The sequence below is a fragment of the Camelus bactrianus genome, chromosome 5, assembly GCF_048773025.1.
Source record: "Camelus bactrianus isolate YW-2024 breed Bactrian camel chromosome 5, ASM4877302v1, whole genome shotgun sequence".
Lineage (NCBI taxonomy): Eukaryota > Metazoa > Chordata > Mammalia > Artiodactyla > Camelidae > Camelus > Camelus bactrianus.
In genome coordinates, this window is record NC_133543.1 from 32,741,886 (window position 1) to 32,765,661 (window position 23,776).

Below are 23,776 nucleotides of genomic sequence, written 5' to 3' on the forward strand. Positions count from 1 at the left end.
TTTTGAGTAATCTCCATACTGTCTTCCATAATGGCTGTACCAAACTACATTCTCCCCAACAGTTTAGAAGGGTTCTCTTTTCCCCACACCCTCTCCAGCATTTATCATTTGTGGACTTATGATGGCCATTCTGACTGGTGTGAGGTGATACCTCACTGTAGTTTTGATCTTCATTTCTCTGATAATTTTGCTGGTGATGTTGAGCAGGGTAGCATCTTCATTCATCACATAGGCAGAGAAGGTTGGAATAGAATCTGTGAGGCGTCTTTCAGTCTTTCACCTTAAGTGTGGTTCATTGTAGGATTTCCTTAGGCATTTACTGCTTTTCTAATTACTATCTTAATAATAACAAAACCATCTGATTCATTTTCTTAACTTTCAATATTGAATGTCTAAAAGAGTATATAACCACTATATATAAAAATAGGTGACAAAAATTTCTTCAGTATAGCACAAGGAACTGTATTCAATATCTTATAATAACCTTTAATGAAAAAGAATATGAAAACAAATATATGTATGTATATGCATGACTGGGACATTGTGCTGTACACCAGAAATGGACACATTGTAACTGATTGTACTTTAAATAAATAAATAAATAAGAGTACATTGGGAAAAAATAAAATACCTGATGGGGTTCTTGAATTCAGAATTGCATTAAATCAATAAAAAGATGAACTGAGACAAATTCAGTGTACACAATGGATATGGCTAGATCATCCTAGGTGTAAATTAAATGTAACTATAAACAACTATAACTGGGTGACTTGTGTCAAGTGTGATTAAGAGAACAGTATCTAGTTTGGACCCCTCTGAGTTCTTCCACTTGGTATGTTTTTGAGAAACTGCTCATTTCTCTCTTTCTCTGGCTCAGGAAGGGGTCATTCCCCAATGTTTGCAGATTTTCCAGGTTTTTGTAATTGCTCAAAGTTTATTTTTAGAACCATCCTGAAATTCCAACACATTTTGTTCTCTTTGATGTTCTGCAACATGATTTTTATGAATCCCTTATTGTCCTGGAAATGACAACTTTGTTTCTCTAGAACTACAGCCTCTGTCCAGAATCTCTGATTACCACATCATTCCTACCACTCTGTTTTTACTGCAGTACCTGGAAGGGTTAGTTATATCTTCATCCTTTTTGTGACAGAACTATTTCCTGATGGGAGTTTAAAGATGAAATTTAACATACATTTGCATCACATTTAGATGATTGCTTAAAGTATTTAGAAAAATGAATAAAGGCAAAACAAACAAAAAAGCCTACAAAAAGTTTATACATAAAATGTCTCATTTTTAAAAACTAATAAATTCAAGAAAAAATTGAATAAGAAAATAAAAATATACTCAAAACCACAAACATAAAGTTAAATATATGTATGTAAGTACCTATGTGTAAACTTATAATTTCACTTAAATTTAAAACAAGAATTTTTAAAACCCTGAATAATGTGAAGAAATTGCTGAGGTCCAGTTACATTTAAAATCATGCCTAGACACACTAGTTACTAAAAAAAACTCTCTCAAGGAAAAATTATCACAAAAATTAAGTGGCTAAGGTCAATAATTTTTAGCTACACTATAAAAAGAAAAATGAAGATGTGCTTTTTCCACCTTTCTACTCTCAGTCTTAATATTTTTAAATTATAAATGTATAGTAATATTACAATAATTTCATTACATTTCATAATAAAATTCTCAGTTATTTTGAAGTAGACTTCCATTTCCATTATCAGATGCTTGCTTCTGGATCAGTTACCACTGTCTCTCCATTTCTGACTTACTTATTTGGAATTGCCTTTTGGTTGACTTGAACCAGAAAAGTTCATGGGTGCTGAACTTCCTGACCATTTTCATGTCTGAGAATTTTTCTTCTTTCGTATTATATTTAAACAGTACTGGGTCTGCATTTAATACTTTCAGACCTTTACACATTGTTCCACTGTCTTCTAGCATTGACTTAGTGAGAAGATAAACTCTACGAGGAAAAGATAGTTTCGTCTGTTTTGTCTTCTTGTGGCCTGAACCAGTCTTAGAGGTAGGGAGTGCTCCAAAATCATTCGTGGAATGAAGGAAGGAATATTTTGTAAACAATCCTGATACTAGCCGGGAATTTATTTCTGTTCAGGTACCTGAAAAATTCTTTTATAATTCTTAAATTTTAATAGCTTTACCGGGATTTTTTTTCTGACATTGACTTTCCTTATACTTGTATTACTGCAACACAAACGGGCCTTTCTATATATCAACAAAATATTTTTTTGCTGTTAAAACTATCACATTTAGGCAAATTCCTCCCTAAAAAGTGGGGATAATAATGGTATCTAACATGGATATTTGCGTGAGTTAATACAAATAAAATATTCCATGGACATAACCATTATTTGATCTGACACAGCTTCCCAATATAACTCTAGCTCAGATTTCAGGTTATTTTTACCATGTAAATCCTATTTACAAAAGATCTGCACTCTCATCTTGAATGATTTATGATTTTCCCTGGAGTTACTAATTATCTTGCTTTTTGTTTGCTTTAGTTTTCCTTGTATTAATTACTTACTCTTCCCCAAACCTTACCTAGTGTATACCTCATTTCAGTATGTCTACACACACCAGCAGTCTATCAGTTGTCTAATGTTTAGGACATCCCTCCCCGAGCCTGCTCACCTGATCTAATCCGGACTAGATACTTGCTCTTAGTGCCTGCTAAACAGCTATCCCTCAAGTCTAGCCCTTGCTAGCACCTGTTTTCTTAGATTATATGTCTGTGTCCATCTTGGGTGACCCTCTTGTTTGCCTGTTTTCTGGTAACTTTCTGAGAAGGTTGTACTGTAGTTCAGTAATTTAAGAGCTTGAATGTCTGGGGGATACATCACATTTATTTTCCTATTCTACTGAATTTTCCTTTCTGCTATTATATACTTCATTTCCAAAAGCTCTGGGTTTTCCTTATTGTTTTTTTCTTTAATACTTGTTTTTAAATTGCATACTGTTCTTGTTTCATGGATACAGCACCGGTGCTGTAATCGAACTCTATCCATTGTATCCATTTGTCTCACTTTATCTTTTTATTGACTTGATAAAATGTAAAATAAATCTATGTATAATTAAACATTAACTGGAAGTTTCTTTTAATTCACTGAGCATTTCTTCTCCATATGTTCAGATCTCTAATTTGGTAACCCCAAATATTTTTGTATTGTCTGTAAGCTCCTGATTTTACTACTACTGCTGTTTCTTCAAAATCTGTATCCCTCTTCCCTGCAATCACAAAGGTTTTACAAAGCCTCCCTGTTAGTGAGATGGTTCTTGTGCACGTTCTTTTATTTATTTTTCCACATTTATTTGTAGTGATGTTCTCTTAGGTAGACCAAATCCATTTTCAGCTAATACTCTTCTTTTTCTAAGTCACTCATCTTTGAGCCCTTATGTTGCTCCAGTTTAAATTCCTCTGTAGTAGGAGTCCCTCATAGGAAATATTAGTTTGATCGTTGTGTTATAGTTTTTTCTAGACTGGCTTTCATCTGCTTTTGTGCAGGCTAGATTCCTTTATGTTTTACTTTTCTTTAGTTTTCACACTTGCCTTTGCACTTTAACTTAACAGTCTTTATCCAAGCTTTTATTTTGTTATAATGTATGAGGGACAAATTTTCCTTAGCTTTTCTTCTATTATTTAAGGAATAGGTTATCTTCACCTCAGAACAACAATGTGCTTTCTCTATAGTCTGAGGTGTTGAGAAGGAGGGTGTGTGTGTGTGGAGTAGGGGAGTAAGGGGGAGAAGGCAGAGCGCAGGTGGAGTATGTATTTTGTTGGAGGTTGTGGATTCTCCTCCCTTTTCAAAAATTTTGACATGTCAATAGTTGGGAACATGGGAGCAATGATCTAGGACTCAATCAAATAAAAAAATTTCCTCTTTTCCCCCCTCTCTTCCCCTTACTTGCCCCTTCTCCTCCTCTCTGTCTCCCTGCTACCCTCTCCTTCTCTTCCTGAGTAAACCTAAGACCTATGCTTCCATCATGGAGCCAGGTCTCCTTGTTCATCTCTTCTGTTTCCTTGCTTCTTGAAGTATTTGTGGACCAGCAGCACAGACATCCCAAGGGAGCCTGTTAGACAAGCAGAATCTCAGGCCTCACTCCAGATTTCCTGAATTAAAATCCCCATTAACCAGGGAACGTATTGTGATTCCTGTGGCGCCAAAGCTGACAGCTGGGGGAGGGGAGGTCACACAGCACCTGGGGCTTTTTGTGTCCTACTTTTTCTGTTTCTAAAGATACTGTCTTATTTATTTTATCTTTATATTCAATTCTAATAAGTCCCATTTTAGAATCTGAGATATTTAGCTTCATTTGATTTTGATTATTGGCCTCTGCCTCTCTGGTTTCACTTCCCCCTAAACTACGAGTCTAAATGATGGGAGGGGAGTCCAGGTGGTTCTTTCCGTGTTGTCCCCTGAGATCCTGCCACTGTAGGTAAAAACTTCTCCCAGTAGGTTTCCTGTAATCCCTCCCACCCCCTGCCCCGGGTAGTTAATCTGTTTCTTTCTAAATTGGATAGTTTTATTTAACTTCTGCTCATTCACATTGTCTCTTGAGCACTATATTTAGGTAATGAGAGGGAAGGCATAGCAGCCCCTCAAAAATACAAGCCACATTAGAATCTTCCATTTTCTCTCCTTGGCTGCCATATTGAATTTTTGCTTTTTATGTTACTGTTGAGTCAGTCATGCTGGTGGTTCAGTTTCTCTTTTTTTTCCCCCGAGAGGAATGAGGTGATATTATGGGAAAGAGATACTGTTTTAGTTATACTCTGTTTCCTTTACCCTTAGGGCCCATCTAAACTTATTTTAGAATTAATGAGGTTTTTTATGGAAGCTCAATCTTATTAAGACAAATGAATGTTTGTACATTTTGTCTTCTTCCCAAGGAACATGGAAATAAAAGAAACAGAGATGTACTCTGAGTTTTAAATCTAAGTGTTTTATCTTACAATGCTTTAGCATTGTAGTGGATAACTGGAATTTTTAAGGCTCATGTACCGATGGCACTCTGTCACTGTGGGTTTTGCCGGCAGGTACTTTAAGCTGATATCTCCCTGCTACACTCCTCTGAACCTGCTCAAAAATGTGCATGGAGCTGCCCTTACTAAAGTTGTGTTGTATTCAGAATGAAGTAAGCTGTGAGCGGTGTGAGCTTCCATTCGTTTCTTTCAACCTTTACCAGGAAGGGCAAACCTCCCAGGGTGAGAGATAATTCTGTTTTTATGATCACTCCTGCTGAATCGTGCTGTATTATGTGTGATCTGACTGGAATGGTGCGAGTCAGTGATGTGCCACTGTACCTCTACCGCAGAATAAAAACACAAAAGGACAAATGAGAAATGTTATTTATAGAAAAGAAGGACCCACCGCTGTACACTGTAGATGTAGCATATACACAGAATTTGTAGCAATCTAGGATAACACCAAATAGCTAATGGATTCATCCTTTCAGTAAACTGGTTGGAAAGACAATGCATTTCAAAATACAGTGGAAGAAGTGATGGCAGGAAACAGGACATGAACGAAAGGGAAAGGGGGAAAGAGGAGGGGCCAGGGGAAAATAAGGAAGACTAGCCTTTTCAAAGCTTATTTGATTGAATGATTATAGTCTATTTGAGAGTATAAATAAACTTATGTAAAATGCACATTCTGAAATGATAGATTTTTCTTACACTGTTAACTTCTCTGGATTAAGCTTAATTTATCAAACATTGCATTTTTATTTTAGAATTTAGAGGGACATTGGTAACATTGTTCCTTCTCAAGAATATTTCAGATTAAAAGTATTTCTCCGTTTTGTTGGAATGTATCTTTAGGCATTAAATACTTTGGATCTCTTTTCATATGGTAAAAGTCTTAATAAAATTGTATGTTCCAAATGGAAGAACCATAAATTTCCCTATATCTAATAAAGCAGGCCAAGGGTGGGAGTAAACAGAAGAGGTTTTTAGTAGATTTTATATAAAGTCAGAAAGTATGTTTAGAATTAAGCTTGATTTTCCTTCTCTGCTCATCTTCCAAATTCTGTACTTCCCCAAATGGAAGAGGACCTATCTATTTATGATCATCTACTTAATTTAACCAAGTTACAGTTATCAAGCAGATAGGTTGCTCCAGGATTATTAAATGAGAGTAGCTATTGATTTCACTGACTGATCTGCCCTTATTTCTAATATTTCAGGGCTGAGCTTATAGGCAAATAATTCTACTAGTTTAGGAATATGTCCAGAGTGAAGGGAAGGAACTTTCCACATCTCCCAGTAAAAATGTACTTGCATCATCTAGAAAGAATCACAAAAAGTGGTTCTCTAATAACAAGGGGAAATATTTTATTCTTTATGCTACATTTACTGAACACCTTTTGGCTTCTAGCCACTGTATCAGGAACCAATAAGCTAACCCCAGGCATCATGATTAAATCAGAATAATAGAATAAAAGACAAAGCTATCATAGCTTCCATATCATTTAATCTTTCTAATTGTAAAATATATTGGGACCAAAATCCCATACTAATGTACTTTCATCAATTGTTTTGTTCAAATTATTCATGTATACTTCTTATCTTTATTTTCTATTTACCTTTTTTTTTAAATTGAAGTATAGTCAGTTACAACGTGCCTATTTCTGGTGTATAGCACAATGTCCCAGTCATGCATATACATACATATATTCATTTTCATATTATTTTTCATTTAAGGTTATTACAAGATATTGAATGTAGTTCCCTGTGCTTTACAGAAGACATTTGTTTCTTTAAATCTATTTTTATATATAGTGGCTAACATTTGCAAATCTCAAATTCCCCATTTATCCCTTTCTCCTGGTAACCATAAGACTGTTTACTATGTCTGCAAGTCTGTTTCTGTTTTGTAGATGAGTTCATTAGTCTTTTTTTCTTTTTCTATTCCACATATGTGTGGTATCATATGGTATTTTTCTTTCTCTTTCTGGCTTACTTCATTCAGAATGACATTCTCCAGGTCCATCCATGTTGCTGCAGATGGCATTATTTTATTCTTTTTTATGGCTGAGTAGTATTCTATTGCATAAATATACCCCAGCTTCTCTATCCAGTCATCTGTTGATGGACATTTAGTTTGCTTCCATGTCTTAGCTATTGTGTACAATGCTGCTATGAACATTGGGGTGCATATATCTTTTCAAATTAGAGTTCCCTTTGGATGTATGCCCAGGAGTGGGATTGCTGGATCATATAGTAAGTCTATTTTTAGTTTTTTGAGGAATCTCCATACTGTTTTCCATAATTGCTGCACCAAAGTACATTCCCCCCAACAGTGTAGGAGGGTTCCCTTTTCTCCACAGCCTCTCCAGCATTTATTGTTTGTGGACTTTTGTATGATGGCCATACTGACTGGTGTGAAGTGATACGCTTCATTGTAGTTTTGATTTGCATTTCTCTGATAATTAACTATATTGAGCATTTTTCAAGTGCCTGTTGGTCATTTGTATGTCTTCATTGGAGAATTGCTTGTTTAGGTCTTCTGCCCATTTTTGGATTGGGTTTTTTTGTTTTGTTTTGTTACTAAGTTGTATGAGCTGTTTATATATACTGGAAATTAAACCTTTGTCAGTCGCATCATTTGCAAATATTTTCTCCCATTCTGTAGGTGTTGTTTTGTTTTGCTTATGGTTTCCTTTGCTGTGTAAAAGCTTTTAAGTTTAATTAGGCCCCATTTGTTTTTGTTTTTGTTTTTTTTCTAAGAGTTTTTTCTCCTTTTTCAGTTTTATTAGGTAGAATTATTATAGTTTGACTGCACATACACATTATATTGCATGTAAATACATATATATAGTATACTGCATTTAGTTTACATACATGTGCTAATTATTGGTTCTAAGAACAGATTAGATCTTTAGCTTTTTAAACTTATATAGTTATCAAAGGAATAAAACCAACTACAAAATAAGAATCAACAGAATGCAGTAATCCAATCATAAAGGACAGTCAAATGTGCTTACACATATTCAAGAAATCACAATAATAATTAGTTCATTTGTGTCATTATTATTTTTTAGATTCCTCATATAAATGATGTCATATGGCATTTTTATTTCTCTTTCTGACCCACTTCACTTAGAATGACAATTTTCAGGTCCACCCATATTGCTGCAAATGGCATTATTTTATTCTTTTTTTATGGCTAAGTAGTGTTCCATTGTATATATGTACCACATCATCTATATCCAGTCATCTGTTGATGGACATTTGGGTTGTTTCCATGTCTTGGCTATCATAAACAGTGCTGCTATGAACATTGGGGTGTATGTGTCTAATTAGGTCCCATTTGTTAATTTTTGCTTTTATTTCTATTGCCTGGGTAGACTGCCCTAGGAGAATATTGCTAAGATTTACATCAGAGAATGTTTTGCTTATGTTTTCTTCTAGGAGGTTTATTGTGTCTTATATTTAAGTCTTTAAGCCATTTTGAGTTTACTTTTCATTATTTCTTTCTCCTCTTTGTGAATTTTTTTGTCAAAGAAAATTGGTAAATACATGAATCTTTCAACGTTAGAAGGAGAAGCAACCCAAACGATCATCTGTTCTGGCCAGCTTATTTTACAAATTGGTTAAGAGATGACATTAACTAGGGACACAAGTAGGAAAGGTGGCATTTAGCCCTGGGGCACTCCAAGAATAGCTCAATCAGAGAAGGAAGTTCGAGGAGATGGAACTGACAAGAAGTGACCATTGAGAATATGGGAAGATAGTCTCCAGGCCATCCAGATTGCATTTGTTAAGTCTGCAAGCTTTGCATTGTGTCTTTTCTCAGTCTTGCTGGCTAATTTACAATAGTTATTTAATTATGCCGCTAACTCAATCAGGAAATGACTGACATTTTGAGCTGGACAGTTCTTTTTTGTGAAGGCTGTCCTGTGCAGTGTAGGATGTTTAGCAGCCTCCCTGGTCTCTACCAACTAGGTGCCAGCAGCAACCCCCAGTTGTGACAACCAAAAATGTCTCCAGACATTCACTGCTAAATACCCGCTGAGGACAAAATCACCCTGATTGATAATCACTGCTCTAACCGAATTCCTACTAGCTAAAGGGACAGAAGAACTTGAAAACAGGGGGCTAGTCTCGTAGCAGAATTTATTAAATTATTTTGGAAGTATTCTGTGGTTCATTAATACTATAATATCAATAAATGTAATGGGTATTTTCCTATCTACTTAGTATTTGCATTAGTGAACAGCCTAGTGAATCATGCAGGATTTTTGGAACATAAACAAAATATAACTTTATTTTTGGCTGCCACTATCCCTTTAAAATTTATTTCATTAGGGAAAGTCTTTCCCAGTCACTAGAGAAGTTCTCCCAGGTCTGTTTCCCCTCTGGGCATTCGCTGGTAATAAAAGTCCTCTGGTTGCTTTATGATCCAAACCCAGTCTCAATTTAGAAAATAGAACACTGATCTTCTGGAATAATCCTGATTCCTAACTGGATCTGGCACTAAACCCTCTCGTCTCTCCCAGGTCAGAACCTGCTTGGGGCAGTAGGAGAGGGCAGGGCAGTCTGGGCTTCTTTTTGGTTCTCCCCTGCCATCCATTTCTCCTCCTCCAGCATTCTGTTCCTCCTGACCTCTTAAAGGTCAGCTGAGGGGGTGAGAGGTAGTGGGGAAATGGTATAAATAACCCCGTGTGGCATGTGCCACTGGACAGTGGCATGGAGACCCTCTGGTGGGCAGATGTTTAATGCCGACTTTCATCTCATCGGCACGTTTATGAGTTCTGCCTGCCCTGCATGGTCCTTCTGACACTATTTTGTGGCCTGTGATGTGGCATCCTTTATTCCGCTGACTCCCCCTCCTCCTCACTGCCCAGGCTTCCAAAGTCCACTCCTCCCAAACTCCCCTCATTGGGAGTCCATTGTCCTCCTAGGTCTTCTTCAGCAGGAACCCAAAAGGCCACAGGGAGCCCTCTTCTTTGTGTGGCCCACATCTGGTGCATGGGAACACTCCCCTCTTCTGCCCCAGGAGTCTGAGAGTGCAGGCCCAGCCCCCACCCAGTCACCAGGCTTTACTGCTGGAGGTGAATGTGATTGCTACACAGGCACATGCACCCGGGTTCTGGGTCTCCCCAAGGCAGCTCTCCACTTGAGGAATTTCTCACTAGGCTTGGGGCAGTGCATCCAACCCAGATCCCTGAAGAAGTCTTTAATTTTGAACTCTCGAATCTGTTTTGAATCCCAAAGAGGAGGTGAGTCTGTGAGTATCAGGTAACTGGGTCCTGGATAATCACTTTAAAGTTTTTTTCCGAGTGGCCTGTCTCACCTTCAACTTGGTACTTGATATTGGTAAATCTAGGTTCCTACATCAGACTGTTATTTTGATCTTCTGATCTTGCTATATAAGTTTTTATTTGCATCCTAATTATTAAACTAAAATGCAGACCATAATCCAAACTATAACTCCCTAAGAATAATGTAATTTTTTGTACAAATTCTGAAATAGTGTAATTATTCTTATACTATTACTAATGTACTAATTCCCCATGATTTTCAAAGTCCACTAAATCCTGTCTAGACCTCTGTATAATCAATCACCTATAAAATGATTGAGTTTCACCAGATATTTGTTTATATAAGATTCAAAATTCTGAGTCTCTCTATATAATTCCCAGAACAAGCCTGTATGAAAAAAATCTGACTTTGTATTTCTTAGTTTTCATTCATTTATTTGATTATTAATTAGAAGAATCATATTTTCTTACTATTAGGCCCATTTAGGAATTTTAAAACATGAGCAATAGTTTAATCAATGGATAAATATTTACTGAGTACTTACTATGGACCAAGAACTGTGCTGTTAGAGCATTGTGAATGTCGTTTTATTGCTCAATTTACTGTTTCTTTCAATCTGTTTCTCCATTAAAAAAAAAAATCTATCGATCTCTGCAATATTTTCCAGTGGGTATTAGGACAAATTAACCTGCCCTTAAAGCACCTTGTGATGGTAAGAGACATTGCACATGAAAGTACAATGATCATCTTGCCAAAAGGCTCTGTAAATCTTTAGGACATACAAAGAGTTGTGTTCTTTATTAACTAGGGCTGTCACTGGAAGTTGCTGATTCTTTCAGCTGTGTCTTAGATTTATAACAGTTACCTGTGAATTTATAATAGTTATTCCCCAATTCAAACAGTATCCCTATGAAGTATTTTTCCAGTTATCTGAATTTTATTTTAATGCGCCATCCAACACGTTGCCGTGATCCATGGAAGGAGAACCAGATAATGAAACTATTGTTTGGAATGGAATTACTCAGTGTCGTTGAAAACGAGTCCCACCGCCAGTCCCATCCCAGGAGTGGGACTGACAGGTATCTTTCAAAACCGTTGTATACCAGTCACATTCACCTCTGTTTTCTCCAGATGCAAAGTAGGCTAACGCGACTATGACCATTTTCTCATTTGATAAAATTTTGAAAATTCTTGATTTGCCACTCAGATGTACTTTTGGGAGACGATAAGAGAAAATGGGCTACCTTTGGGACAGAAAAAGAAGGGAATTTTTTCATGGCTAAAGTTTTAACTTTAACATCCTCATCCACGTGGAATCCTTTTATGAGGTTATCTACACCATTTCAGAAATAGTAAAAGCTGTTAATGATGATAGGTATTGAAAGCTTAATATTTTATGTGTATTTAGTCCTTACAGCACCATTTAAGGCAGATATTATGTTGAATTTTACTCATTCCACACTCTTTCATCTTCATTTGTTGTTTTTTTATTTCATGTTGATGCCGCTTTTACACAGTTTAACCTGTGTGTATGGCTAAGCAGCCAGCACAGCATTAGGCTGTGGGACTGCAACCCATCTTATTTTCACTGACAAATTGCTTCTGTGGACCCCGTGGGGCTCTCTCTTTTGAAGGGATTTGTGGCAACCAGGAGCTATTCATCAATAAGTGTGTCGAAAGACATAAAATGCAGCAGGGAATAGAACAATGGAAACTTTGGTTGGTCCCATGGGATGCTGTACACCAAAGAAACTTAAAATATATGCATAAAGAAAAGAATTCACACACACAAAAAAATTCACATTTCCTAGAGTTGCCTTCTGTTTACATATTCATGTCCTTTTTGACCCCGGAGGGAATTACGGTTACAAAGGATGAAGTGACCTAAATAACAAAGTTCCGAGATGGTTGTTACTTCTGTTGGTAGTTGAGAAGTTCGCTGATTTCACAGGGACCTCCTTGACAGCCCTCTAATTTGGCCTGCTTATAAGGATCAGCCCCAGGCTTTTCTTTGCCCTTTGTGTTACCTGTTGGGAATGGCACTGACCTAATGACCATGATGTTCCGCTTTGTATACCAGGCTGGTCTGTGGGCTGGGAGAGAAAATGAGAACCCTGTCAGGGAAGGAGTGTTCATAGCTGAGTCCACTTATTTCCACGAGAAGATAGGGGAAGGTGGTGGGATTTAGTTGGGGAAAAAGAGGAAGAAACGACAACTCTGTATTCATGGCAATTTTGTTTTGGCACGTGGATCATCCTGAGCTACCCCATCTGTCATCTCACCACCTGTGCCCTGTTCTGTACTTCAGGTTTATTTTATTTTATTTATTTACTTTTGGTTGTCGTCATGATTCCTCTTGTCTTCTCTTCCTTCTCCCTCTTCTCCCGTCTTCCGCCCTCTTCTCCTCCCCTCTTCTTTTCTCTCCTTGGCTTCTTCCTCCTTCCCCTACTCCTTCCTGCTTCCGCCTCCTTCTCCCTCCCTCCCCTTCAGTCTTCCCTCCCCTTTTTCTTTCTTGTCCTCCTCCTCCCCCTTTTCTATTAAACTCCTTCCCCTGCTCCCACTTATCTAATATGGAGAGTAGACTTTGTTCTTTGAATACATTCTCTCCCCCATCTACTTGTTTTTTAGTTTTGCCTTTCCAGTAGATAGAATTCCTCCTATTAAGAGCAGGTGCTCCTTAAGCAAAGCATGGAGAGAAGAGCGGCTCTGCTCTGGACAAGAACTGGAACAAAATTTCTTCAGGGCAGGTAGGCAGATTAACTTGGTTGCTGAATAATTAATAACTCAGGGCCCTCTTTTCTTGGAACAGAGACCTGACTTTCCTCCAGGAACTTGGGGTAGGGAACTCTTTCCCACCAGTTCATGGAAGCAACTTGTTCAGAACAGTGAATGCTAAACAAATGTAGTCCTTAATCTATTGGCTATGGATAAGTAAACAAAGGCCGCCTCCGATGGAGACTTGATTCCTCTTTTGTGTGGATTTTGATGCTGTGGCAGAGGCATCCTTTCTCCATCCTGGGCCCAGTGGTGACTGAGATCAGGACTTAAATCTACATTGCTTCAAAAGTGGACCACACATGTGAGAAACAAATTATGGAACACTCTGGAAAGCAACATGTCAACAAGTCAAAATCAGTCTGGCACAGTACAAACTGAATACAGAACTGCCCCTTACCTGCATTATTTACCATGGAATGGTTTTTTTTGGAATCAGAAGTCTCGTAAGGGTTGCAATAATTGCATTCATTACAATTAAGATCTGTTGAAGGGAAGGTAAATTAATTTGGCATCAGAAGCGCCATGTTCCAATCTTGTTTAGCTATGAAAATTTGGGTAAATTAAAATTTTTCAATTTGATAATCTGTTAAATAAAAGTAGTAACAGGGTAGTACTGATGAATAAAGTAATTTGAATCTTGTGATATTTGCTAATGTGCATGTGCAATATAAAAGATAATTTTAAAATATTGACCTAAGGAATGATAAATGCAGATCAACTGAGGGCAATACCAAATCTTCATTCTTTTATACATATTTGATACATATTTAAAGTTTAATTTTGATGGCCTTTTAAGCAATATAGCATTGTGAAATTTGATTCATACTATATCTACCCAACTTGATGTCATGTAGGACATTACAGAATGAAGCAAATATTTGCCTACATTTTAGGTAAAGTAAGTTATAGCCATCAGGAATTAACTTCTTATAATATAGACTCCTATCATGAAGCTTTTTATAAAAAAAGAAGGCCACTGTTTATTTATTCCTTATGTATGTATGTTTTTACTTTAATGGATCAACTTTTTTCTAAGTCATTGCATAGCTAATATTGCAACACCTATTAACAGCTTCATGATAATAAAGTAACTCCTGATTTGCCACAGAGTAGTCTCTTGTTTTAAAGGAAATGGGGTTAAGTAATTTTAAATAGCATTAAAAAATTGCCATGTATCATACATAACTTTCCAAAATCTCTGTTCCACTGGCTGAACATTTTTCCATGGAATATTTATACATAGAGATAATAAATAAAGCTGACATTGTACAAGAAAAAAAAAGTCTAGTTAAAATCATTATTGAACATTGGGGTAGGGGAGTGACTGCAGATCTTCAGATAATCATGTTTAAATGTAGCTAATGATTATTGTGCATTCAGTGTGAAGGTTGCACCCATTAGATCTGTCACAGGGACAGTGCCATACTGTAGTGGTAAATGACGTGATCTAGTTTCTTTTCTTAAACATCTCAACTTAAAACAGTACCGTATGTTGCATGCAATTCGTATACCCAGTGTCTTTCTTTTCTTTTTTAAATTGAAGTGTAGTTGATTTACAATACTGTGTTAGTTTCAGGTATACAGCATAGTGATTTTTTGAATATTGTATTCTGTTCTACGTTATTGCAAGATATTGGGTATAAATCCCTGTACTATACAGTAAATCCTTGTTGCTTATCTATTTTATGTGTAGCAGTTGTATCTGTTAATCCCATACCTTTAGTTTGTCCCTCCCCCCAACCCTCTCTCCTGTGATAAACATGACTTTGTTTTCTATGTCTGTGAGACTATTTCTGTTCTGTGTATACATTCATTTGTACTATTTTTTAGATTCCACATATGAGTGATATATAGTGTTTGTCTTTCTCTCCCTGATTTATTTCACTTAGTATGATGATCGCTCGGTCCATCCATGTTGCTGTGAAGGGCATTATTTCATTCTTTTTCATGGCTCAGTAGTATTCTGTTGTGTATGTATGCCGCATCTTCTTTATCCAGTCATCTGTCCATGGACATTTAGGCTGCTTCCATGTCTTGGCTATTGTACATTGTGCTGCTATGAACGTTGGGGTGCATGTATCTTTTTGAAATACTGTTTTTGCTTTTGTCTGAATTTATACCCAGGAGTGGAATTTCTGGATCATATGATAGTTCTATTTTTCATTTTTTAAGGAACCCCCATATTGGTTTCCATAGTGGCTACACCAATTTCCATTCCCAACAACAGTATACAAGGTTTCACTTTTCTTCACATCCTCTCCAATGTTTGCTATTTGTAGAATTTTTGATAATGGCCATTCTGATAAGTATGAGGTGATAGCTCATCATGATTTTGATTTGCCTTCCTCTAATTAATGATGTTGAATCTCTTTTCATGTGCCTATTGTCCTGCTGTATGTCTTCTTTGGAAAAATGTGTATTCAAGTTTTCTGCCCATTTTTTGATTGATTTGTTATTTTGATACTGAGTTGAATGAACTGCTTATATTTTAGATATTAACCCTTTCTTGGTCACATCATTTGCAAATATTTTTTCCTATTCTTTAGATTATCTTTTCATTTTGTTCCTAGTTTCCCTTCCTGTGCAAGAGCTTTTAAGTTTAATTAGGTCTCATTTGTTTATTTTTGCTTTTATTTATTTTGCTTTAGAAAAAAGATCTAAGAAAATATTGCTACAATTTACATCAGAGTGTTTCACCAACATTCTCTTCTAGGAGTTTTATGGTGTCATGTCTTACGTTTAGGTTTTTAGATGATTTTGAGTTTGTTTTTATATATGGTATGAGGAAATGTTCTAATTTCATTGTTTTACATGGCTTTCCAGCTTTCCCAGCACCACATGTTGGAGAGACTTTTTTTCTCCATTGTATATTCTTGCCTTCTTTGTTGGAAATTAATTGACCATATAGGTGTTTAAGCTTATTTCTCAGCTTGATACTCTGTTCTATTGATCTATGTGTCTGTCTTTATGCCAATACCATGCTGTTTTGATTACTGTAGTTTTGTAGTATATAGTCTGAAGTCTGGGAGGGTTATATCTCCAGTGTTGTTCTTTTCTCAGGATTACCTTGGCAATTTGGAGTTTTTATTTTTGTGGTTCCATATAAATTTTAGAATTATCTTTTCTAGTTCTGTGAAAAATGTCCTGGGTGTTTTGATAAGGATTGCATTAAATCTACAGATTGCTTTGGGTAATATGTCCATTTTAATAATATTGCTTCTTCCAATCCAAGAACTATCTTTCTGTTTCATTAAATCATCAATTTCCTTCATCAGTATTTTATAGTTCTCAGTGTATATGTCTTTTACCTCCTTGGTTAAATTTATTCCTAGGTATTTTCTGATGTGATTTTAAACAGGATTGTGTTTTCACCTTTCTGATACTTCATTATTACTGTATAGAAATGCAACATATTTCTGTGTATTAATCTTGTATCTTGCAAACTTGCTGAATTCATTTATTCTAATAGTTTTTGGGTGGAGACTTTTTAGTTTCTCTATATAAAGCATCCTGTCATCTGCAAACAGTAACAATTTTACCTCTTTCCTTCCAATTTGGATCTCTTATTTATCTTTCTTGTCTGATTGCTGTGAGTAGGACTTCCAATACTAGGTTAAATAGAAGCAGTGAGAGTGGTCACCCTTGTCTTTTTCCTGAATTTAGCAGGAAGGTGTTCAGCTTTTCACTGTTGAGTAATTGAGCATTATGTTGGCTGTGAGTTTGTTGTAAATGGCCTTTATTATATTGAGATATGTTCCCTCTATACCCACTTTAAGAGTTTTTATCATGAATGGATGTTAACTTTTGTCAGATGTTTTTTCTGTGTCAATTGAGACGCTCATAAGGTCTCTGTCTTTGCTTTTCTTAATATGGTATATCACACTGATTGATTTGTATGTTGTACCATCCTCATGAACCTGAAAGAAATCCAGCTTAATTGTGATATATGATCCCTTTTATGTACTGTGGGATTCAGTTTGCTATATTTTTGAGGATTTTTGCACCTACATTCATCAAAGATACTGGCCAGTAATTTTATTTTTTTGTAATATCTTTGTCTGGTTTTGGTATCTGGGTAATATTGGCCTTGGAGAATAAATTTGGGAGTTTTCCTTTTCTTCAGTATTTGGAAATAGTTTGAGAAGGATAGGTATAAATTCTTTTTATATATTTGGTAGAATTCCTCCATGAAGTCCAGTATTCTTAATAGTACAGTGTTTGAGGAAACTGGCATGGATTTTTTTCCTTAAAGAAGAGAAAGCAGATAAAGTTGGGGCTAAAAGGAATAGAGGTATACTAAGGCTTTTAGAATTATATACTGAATTTGTATCCTGTCCTGCTTGGAAAGTATGCTGTAGCATTTCTTCTCAATTGTTTTCTTAGAAATCTAGTTTGAAGGCCCTAAAAAGGAGCTTATAATAGAGGAACTATGGGGGTGTCACTTGTAACTAAGACACTCATGTTTATAATAACATATATACTTTTAAAAGTTGCCAGGTGTTGAAGCTATTATGCATTATAGACTGCAATTTTTAGTAAGTTTTGTAAAAACATGGTGATACATCTTTTTTAAAAGTTTTATGAAATGAATAGTATCTCTATTTTCAAAGTTTAATGAAATGACTGGCCAGAGGAAAGTCAATCTGCTTTAAAGCATTATTGTGCTAATTACAAAAATGAGGTTATGTTTTCCATGAGATTAGTATTATCACATTGAAAGAATGGGTTGTCCAAGAGTGTATAGTGTCTATTTTTTTTAATGTTTTAAGGTGGTGTGCCTCTGTAGAGGATAAAGTCCTTGGTGTAGTACAATATCTGGAAAGACTGTAGCACACAATAAACAGGGACCATTGTAATTGAGAATATCTCACCTCCATTTTCATGATAACCCCCTGAGCAGTCCACATGATCAATGTTCTGGCCTTTAAGTTGGTCACTAGGAAATCACAAGCCCCAAATCAACTTAAACTGTGCTGCTGTTGTATCTGCTTTATTGTAACGTGTTAACGGAACATGGTCATTTGCTGCCTGCCTTTGAGGACCTCTGTCCAGATGGGTCTTTTACAAAGTCACTGAGAGTCATTCCAGAGGGTCAGACGCTGAGCACTCAGACTGATGGTATGAACCAGGTGCTAGAAATGGAGGCAGCGTGTGTAGTTGAGATCTTGAATGCAGTGGCTGTTTCTGTCAGCTGCCGTGATTGACTGTGCTACTTGTTTAAGTTGTTCTTTCCCAGAAGGCTCCTTGAGGATTACTTTGTGGTTCTTATTGACACCTTGAAGCTTTCAATAGCCGTTATACTTACACTTTTTTTTATCCTGTCATAACATTTTCCATCAGAATTATATTGATTTCTTTTTGTGAAAAATATAATCATCCTCATAGTGACTGAATTTTTCTGTTTCTGCCAGGGGAAAAAAAAAAAAGCTATTAAAACGCTTGCATATCTCCCTCAAACTGATACTATGCATTTAAAATACTTTTGTGATAATAAATACCACACGGACATATGTATCCAGTAAAGGGTTTCCATTTTTATGACACTTGCTTCTCAAGAACAGACATATTCTTTAGAGGGGAAAAAAAAAGTTGCCAGCTCTGAGTTGATTGACATTTGTTTACTTAACTCTCTCCTTTTGAAAGCCTGCACACCTATTTCAACCTTGAACAGTTTCCAACTGTGGTATACTGGAACATTTTTTCATTTATTAAGTTCAGTGTTGCCAACCCAAACAAAGTATAATCAGCGATGATCCGAGCAGACCAAGCTGTCTAGCACCATACAATGTATCTGCATACTAATTTCCAAATTCCCTCACATTTCCAGAGAACTAATGGGATCATTTTCATTCTGTTACAGCAACTCAACAGTTACTGAATCACCATCTGTGTTTTCGTTAACCTGAATCAGATATGAATTCTGTTATTGCAAGGTAGAGCAGCTTGTTTAATGATTCTTAATCTTTTCTTTAATTAAATCATGCAGCCAACCTGAAAAATCTATCTTAATGCAAATTAGGAGCTTTTTTGGCATTCGCTTACAGTAATGCACTAATAAGGTTAATTTATGAAGGTTCTCTTCCAGTCTGTACAGATGATATTTGTTCACTGCATATTTTTAGCATATTGTCCCTTTTTGTAATATTTTAAGTAATAAAAACATAGTTATTTTTCACTTACACAAATGAGAGATACTGTAAGCAGCACTCTGTTAACTAGAACCAAGTACAAAAATATAAAGAATTCTAGGTAAGAGGAGAATTCATTTTGTCAAATTTCAAATGCCAGTTCTCTGGAAAACTGTCTCTCTCTAACCATTTTCAGTTTTTTAGATCTGTGAGAAGAGAGAGAACTGAATAATTAGATGAGGACTTCCCTTGAACTTTTTTTTATCCTTTTGAACATGAGTTAGTTATACAAAAAGTAAAGAAAATATAAAATAATCCTATCAAAACTTATCCATTATATAGTTTTTACAAATTACATTCTGATCATTTCAAAATAACCTCATCTACATGATCTTTTCAATGAGGTACTATAATGAATATTTCTCATAATGCTGAATTCAGTATGAACACACAATCATAGAGCTGGAATAGATTATAAGAAACAGTTCATGATAAAAAGAACTAGCAGCTTCTAAGAACAGTGGGATTAAAAGTTACTGAATGAAAGAATACTACTAACCTTACAACTCTGATGTTTACCAACAAGGCTTCTTTTCATGATAGAGTTAGCTGCTGTATTTACTAAGTCTCTTCCACATCTAGATTTAGCATTTGACTAAAAACCACCGATGATGGTTGAGTAAGGTAGAAAAAAAATCATCTGCATAAATTTGTTACTGGTATAAGCACATGGATTTACTGAGAGTCGTAATGTTGAATGCTGTGAGTATAAACAAGACATATCCTCAAAAACTTTCAAATTTATTGGAAGGATTATTAACTTTGCATTCGCTAGGCTCTCTAACATGATTTTAAGTGGGGTGTCAGTACTTTCTAAAGCAATTGTTCTCTCCCTTGCAGAATTTGACCAATTAGCACGACTGCTCTCTAGTTAGATGGTCATTCACTAAGAATAGACTAAACTTTTTAATAAGATTATTTATAACTTCTATCCCACATTATGCTTTGAAAGGTCCTACAGTAGGATGCATTTAACTGGTGAAATAAAAACTGCATAACTTTTTTTTTAACCTCATCATCTATCCCTATGATATTTAGACTCAATTCCTAAATGGTTGTCTGCTTAAAAATATTTAATATCACAACCTATTTCTTTAGAACATAATTGGGTAGAGGTTATTTCCAAAACAAAATTTCCTTGTTTGCGTTACTCAGGTGGAAAATTAAAGTTCAGGTTTTTAAAATAGATTTTAGACGATTTCATCCTGGGATTCTGAAGTACGAGTATGTCATCCATCCCCCAAAGCAGTGGGACATAGTGTAAGTAAAAGATGAGGGCTATGGCCTTAAAAAAGTAATAAATTGTAGAATACGTTGCTTTGGTTATGACCAGGCCCCTAAGCTTACCTCCTTCATCTCTAGTATAAATATATGCAAATCTTGACCTGTGGTTTTATATCTCGTACACTTTGAAAAGGTAAAAACAAGCTGATTAATGAGGTAACAAATGTATTATTGCTTTAAGTTCCAAAGTCCAGGATGACTGTTGACTGTATTTATTATACCTCTAGGTAAAATTCAGTCCAGAGGGAACTAGGCCCAACAGAAGCATCAGTCATTTAGAGAATGATTATATAGCTTAATTATAATTAGAATCAAAGCAAGACACTGGTGTTCAATTGCCACTAGCAATTGAAGTATTTCAAATACTTTGGGTCAGAGAGTAGAAGATATATTAAAGTAAAGATGTTCTTTGGCAAGAGCGAGATCCTTGTATTTGAAACCAGATGACGCAGAAATAATTTTACATAGCAAACTGGTAAGTTACAGTGCTTTTTATTTCTTTTAGGCAGAATCTGTAGAATACTGAATTCTTACCTTACAGCAAAGCTGCTATTTTAAGAATTTTAAACTAATATTGACTGCTGTCAGATCAGTTTCTAGATTTATTGACTTAAGAAGTAAATATAAACTGAGGTGAAGGCAAGGTCAGGTCAATATTTATCTTGTGAATCAATAGATTTTGATACTAACAAAAAATAAAGCCCAATAAATGTATGTGGTTGATAGGAAACTTCAAAATTACACATTTTTGATCAAATTCTTTTCTCTTCCTAAGTAAATGTGAGTTGCCAGTTTTAATTACTATGGGATATTATGTGCTGTAAGGGTATACAGAAGAAAATTCTGAGTCCTGAGAGCCTAGGCTATGTCATAGAAATTGGCAGTGTTCCTGTCTCCATCAGACACATGTTTTTCAATCATTTATTATTAAAGTTTTACCTCATTTAAGCTTTTATTTATCTGCCTCAGAAGGAAAAGAAACAAATGAGAGAATGTTTGATGCTGAAGTGGAATTTTGTTCAACCCAGTATCACTTGAAATATGGTTCCTACACATGAACTATAATTGCTTGGTTTACTTGTATCTTGTTCATCTTTATAACTTGTGTGCTCCAAGGTACCAGTCTGTCTCAGTTCATTCAGCTGCTATAACAAACTGTCATAGATTGGGTAGCTTATAAAGAACAGAAATATTTCTCACGGTTCTGGAGGGTAGAAGTCTGAGATCAGGGTGCCAGGATGGTCGAGTGAGGGCCCCCTTCTAGGCTGCAGGCTTCTCACTGTGTCCTCATGGGATGGACGTGGGCAAGAGTGCTCTCTGCAGTCTCTTTCTTAAGGACATCAGTCTCACTGACAAGGACTCTGCCCTCATGACCTCATCACCCCAAAGTTCTCTATTGACTAATATCACATTGTGCTAGGATTTTAGCATATGAATTTTGGGGGAACATGAACATTCAGACTGTAGCACTGGCAGACTATAACACAAAATCTTCTATTTATGTTTTATACAATTTTGAAGGTTATTTTCAATTTACAATTATAAAATATTCCCCACGTTGTACAGTACATTCTTGAGCCTATCTTACACCCAGTAGTTTGTACCTCCCACTTCCCCACCCTTATACTGCAGCCTCACCAGTAACTACTGTTTTGTTCTCTATACCTGTGCATCAGTTTCTTTTGTTATATTCACTAGTTTGTTGTATTTTTTAGATTCCACATATAACTGATATCATACAGCACTTGTCTTTCTCTTTCTGATTTATTTTATTTAGTATGAGGTCCTCCAAATCCATCCATATTGCTGCAGATGGCAAAACTTCATTCATTTTTTATGGCTGAGTAGCATTCCATTGTATATATATACACCACCTCTTCTTTATGCATTCACATGTTGATGGACACTTAAGTTGTTTCCATATCTTGGCAACTGTAAATAATGCTCCTATAAACATTGGGGTTTATGTATCTTTTCTAATTAGTCTTAGTGTTTTGTTTTGGTTTTCTCAGCTATATACACAGGGTAGAATTCCTGGGTCATGTGGTGGGTCTAATTTTAGTTTTTTGAGAAATTTCCATACTGTTTTCCATACTGGCTGCACCAATTTACATTCCCACCAATAGCATATAAGGGTTCCCTTTTCTAAACATCTTTGCCAGCATTTGTTATTTGTGATCTTTTTGTTGATAGTCCTTCTGACGGGTGTGAGGTGATGTCTCATTGTAGTTTTGATTTGCATTTCCTTGATGATTAGTGATGTTGAGCATCTTTTCATGTGCTTGTTGACATCTGCATTTCCTTTTTGGAAAAATATCTATTCAGTTCTGCCTATTTTTAAATTAGGTTTTTTGATACTGAATTATATGAGCTGCTTATATGTTTTGAATATTAACACCTTGTTGGTCATATCATCTGCAATTATTTTCTCCCATTTGGTAGGCTGTCTTTTCATTTTGTCAGTTTCCTTTCATTTTGTCAGTTTCCTTTGCTATGCAAAAGCATTTAAGTTTAATTAGGCACCATTTGTTTATTTTTGTTATTATTTCCTTTAGGAGATAGATCCCAAAAAATATCGCTACAGTTTATGTCAAAGTGTGTTCTGCCTATGTTTATCTCTAAGAGTTTTATAGTATATTCACTAATCTTATAGCAGATTTATTATTCATCCATAATTCCGGGCTTCAGATTGGGATTTCTCAATCCCTCATATCAGTTCAAGATAATACAAAGTTGGTCCAAAATTTATTGAAGGCCATGTATAGGGAATCAATTCTGGTGTAGGGAAGTACAATTTGAAAAATTCACAGAACATATGATCTCTGCCCTCCAGGTTTCTACTTCATCAAATGTGGAATGGCAGAGCATACCAGACGCTGAACAGTATTTAAAAAGCATTGTGTAGTTAATTAGGAATTGTTAAATTGCAAAATATGTGCATGAGGCCCAGCGATGTGAAGTGTGTTGACATCTGGGAGACTTTTGGGGTCCTAAATAAAATGAATTACTGAGTTGGGGAGTAGACCCATATTCCAGTCTGTTTCAAATGAGCAAACGAAACCCAGGAGTACAGAGGTGAACAAGTCGTTCATTATCTTTGAAAACATTTTATGAAATGAGCATTTTGATTATAAAGATTCTGTAGATCTGTCTGCAAATATTTCTAAGATAATTTTCTAAAGTGTAAACTAGAATATGACGACCTTCAGTATTACAGATTGTT

The 23,776-nt window shown here is 35.8% G+C and overlaps 2 long non-coding RNA genes across 8 annotated transcripts in view; one reads left to right on the plus strand and one right to left on the minus strand.

The window, feature by feature from the left end:
* The window catches only part of LOC105083375 (uncharacterized), a 231,078-nt gene that overhangs the window by 190,399 nt on the left and 16,903 nt on the right, over nt 1–23,776 (plus strand). The gene's annotated exons all lie outside the window — the stretch shown is intronic.
* The window catches only part of LOC141577701 (uncharacterized), a 134,919-nt gene continuing 129,198 nt past the window's right edge, over nt 18,056–23,776 (minus strand). For all 7 annotated transcript variants that reach the window (XR_012506991.1, XR_012506990.1, XR_012506989.1 and 4 more), the window contains one exon: nt 18,056–18,485. This is a non-coding gene — a long non-coding RNA (uncharacterized LOC141577701). The remainder of the gene's footprint in view (nt 18,486–23,776) is intronic.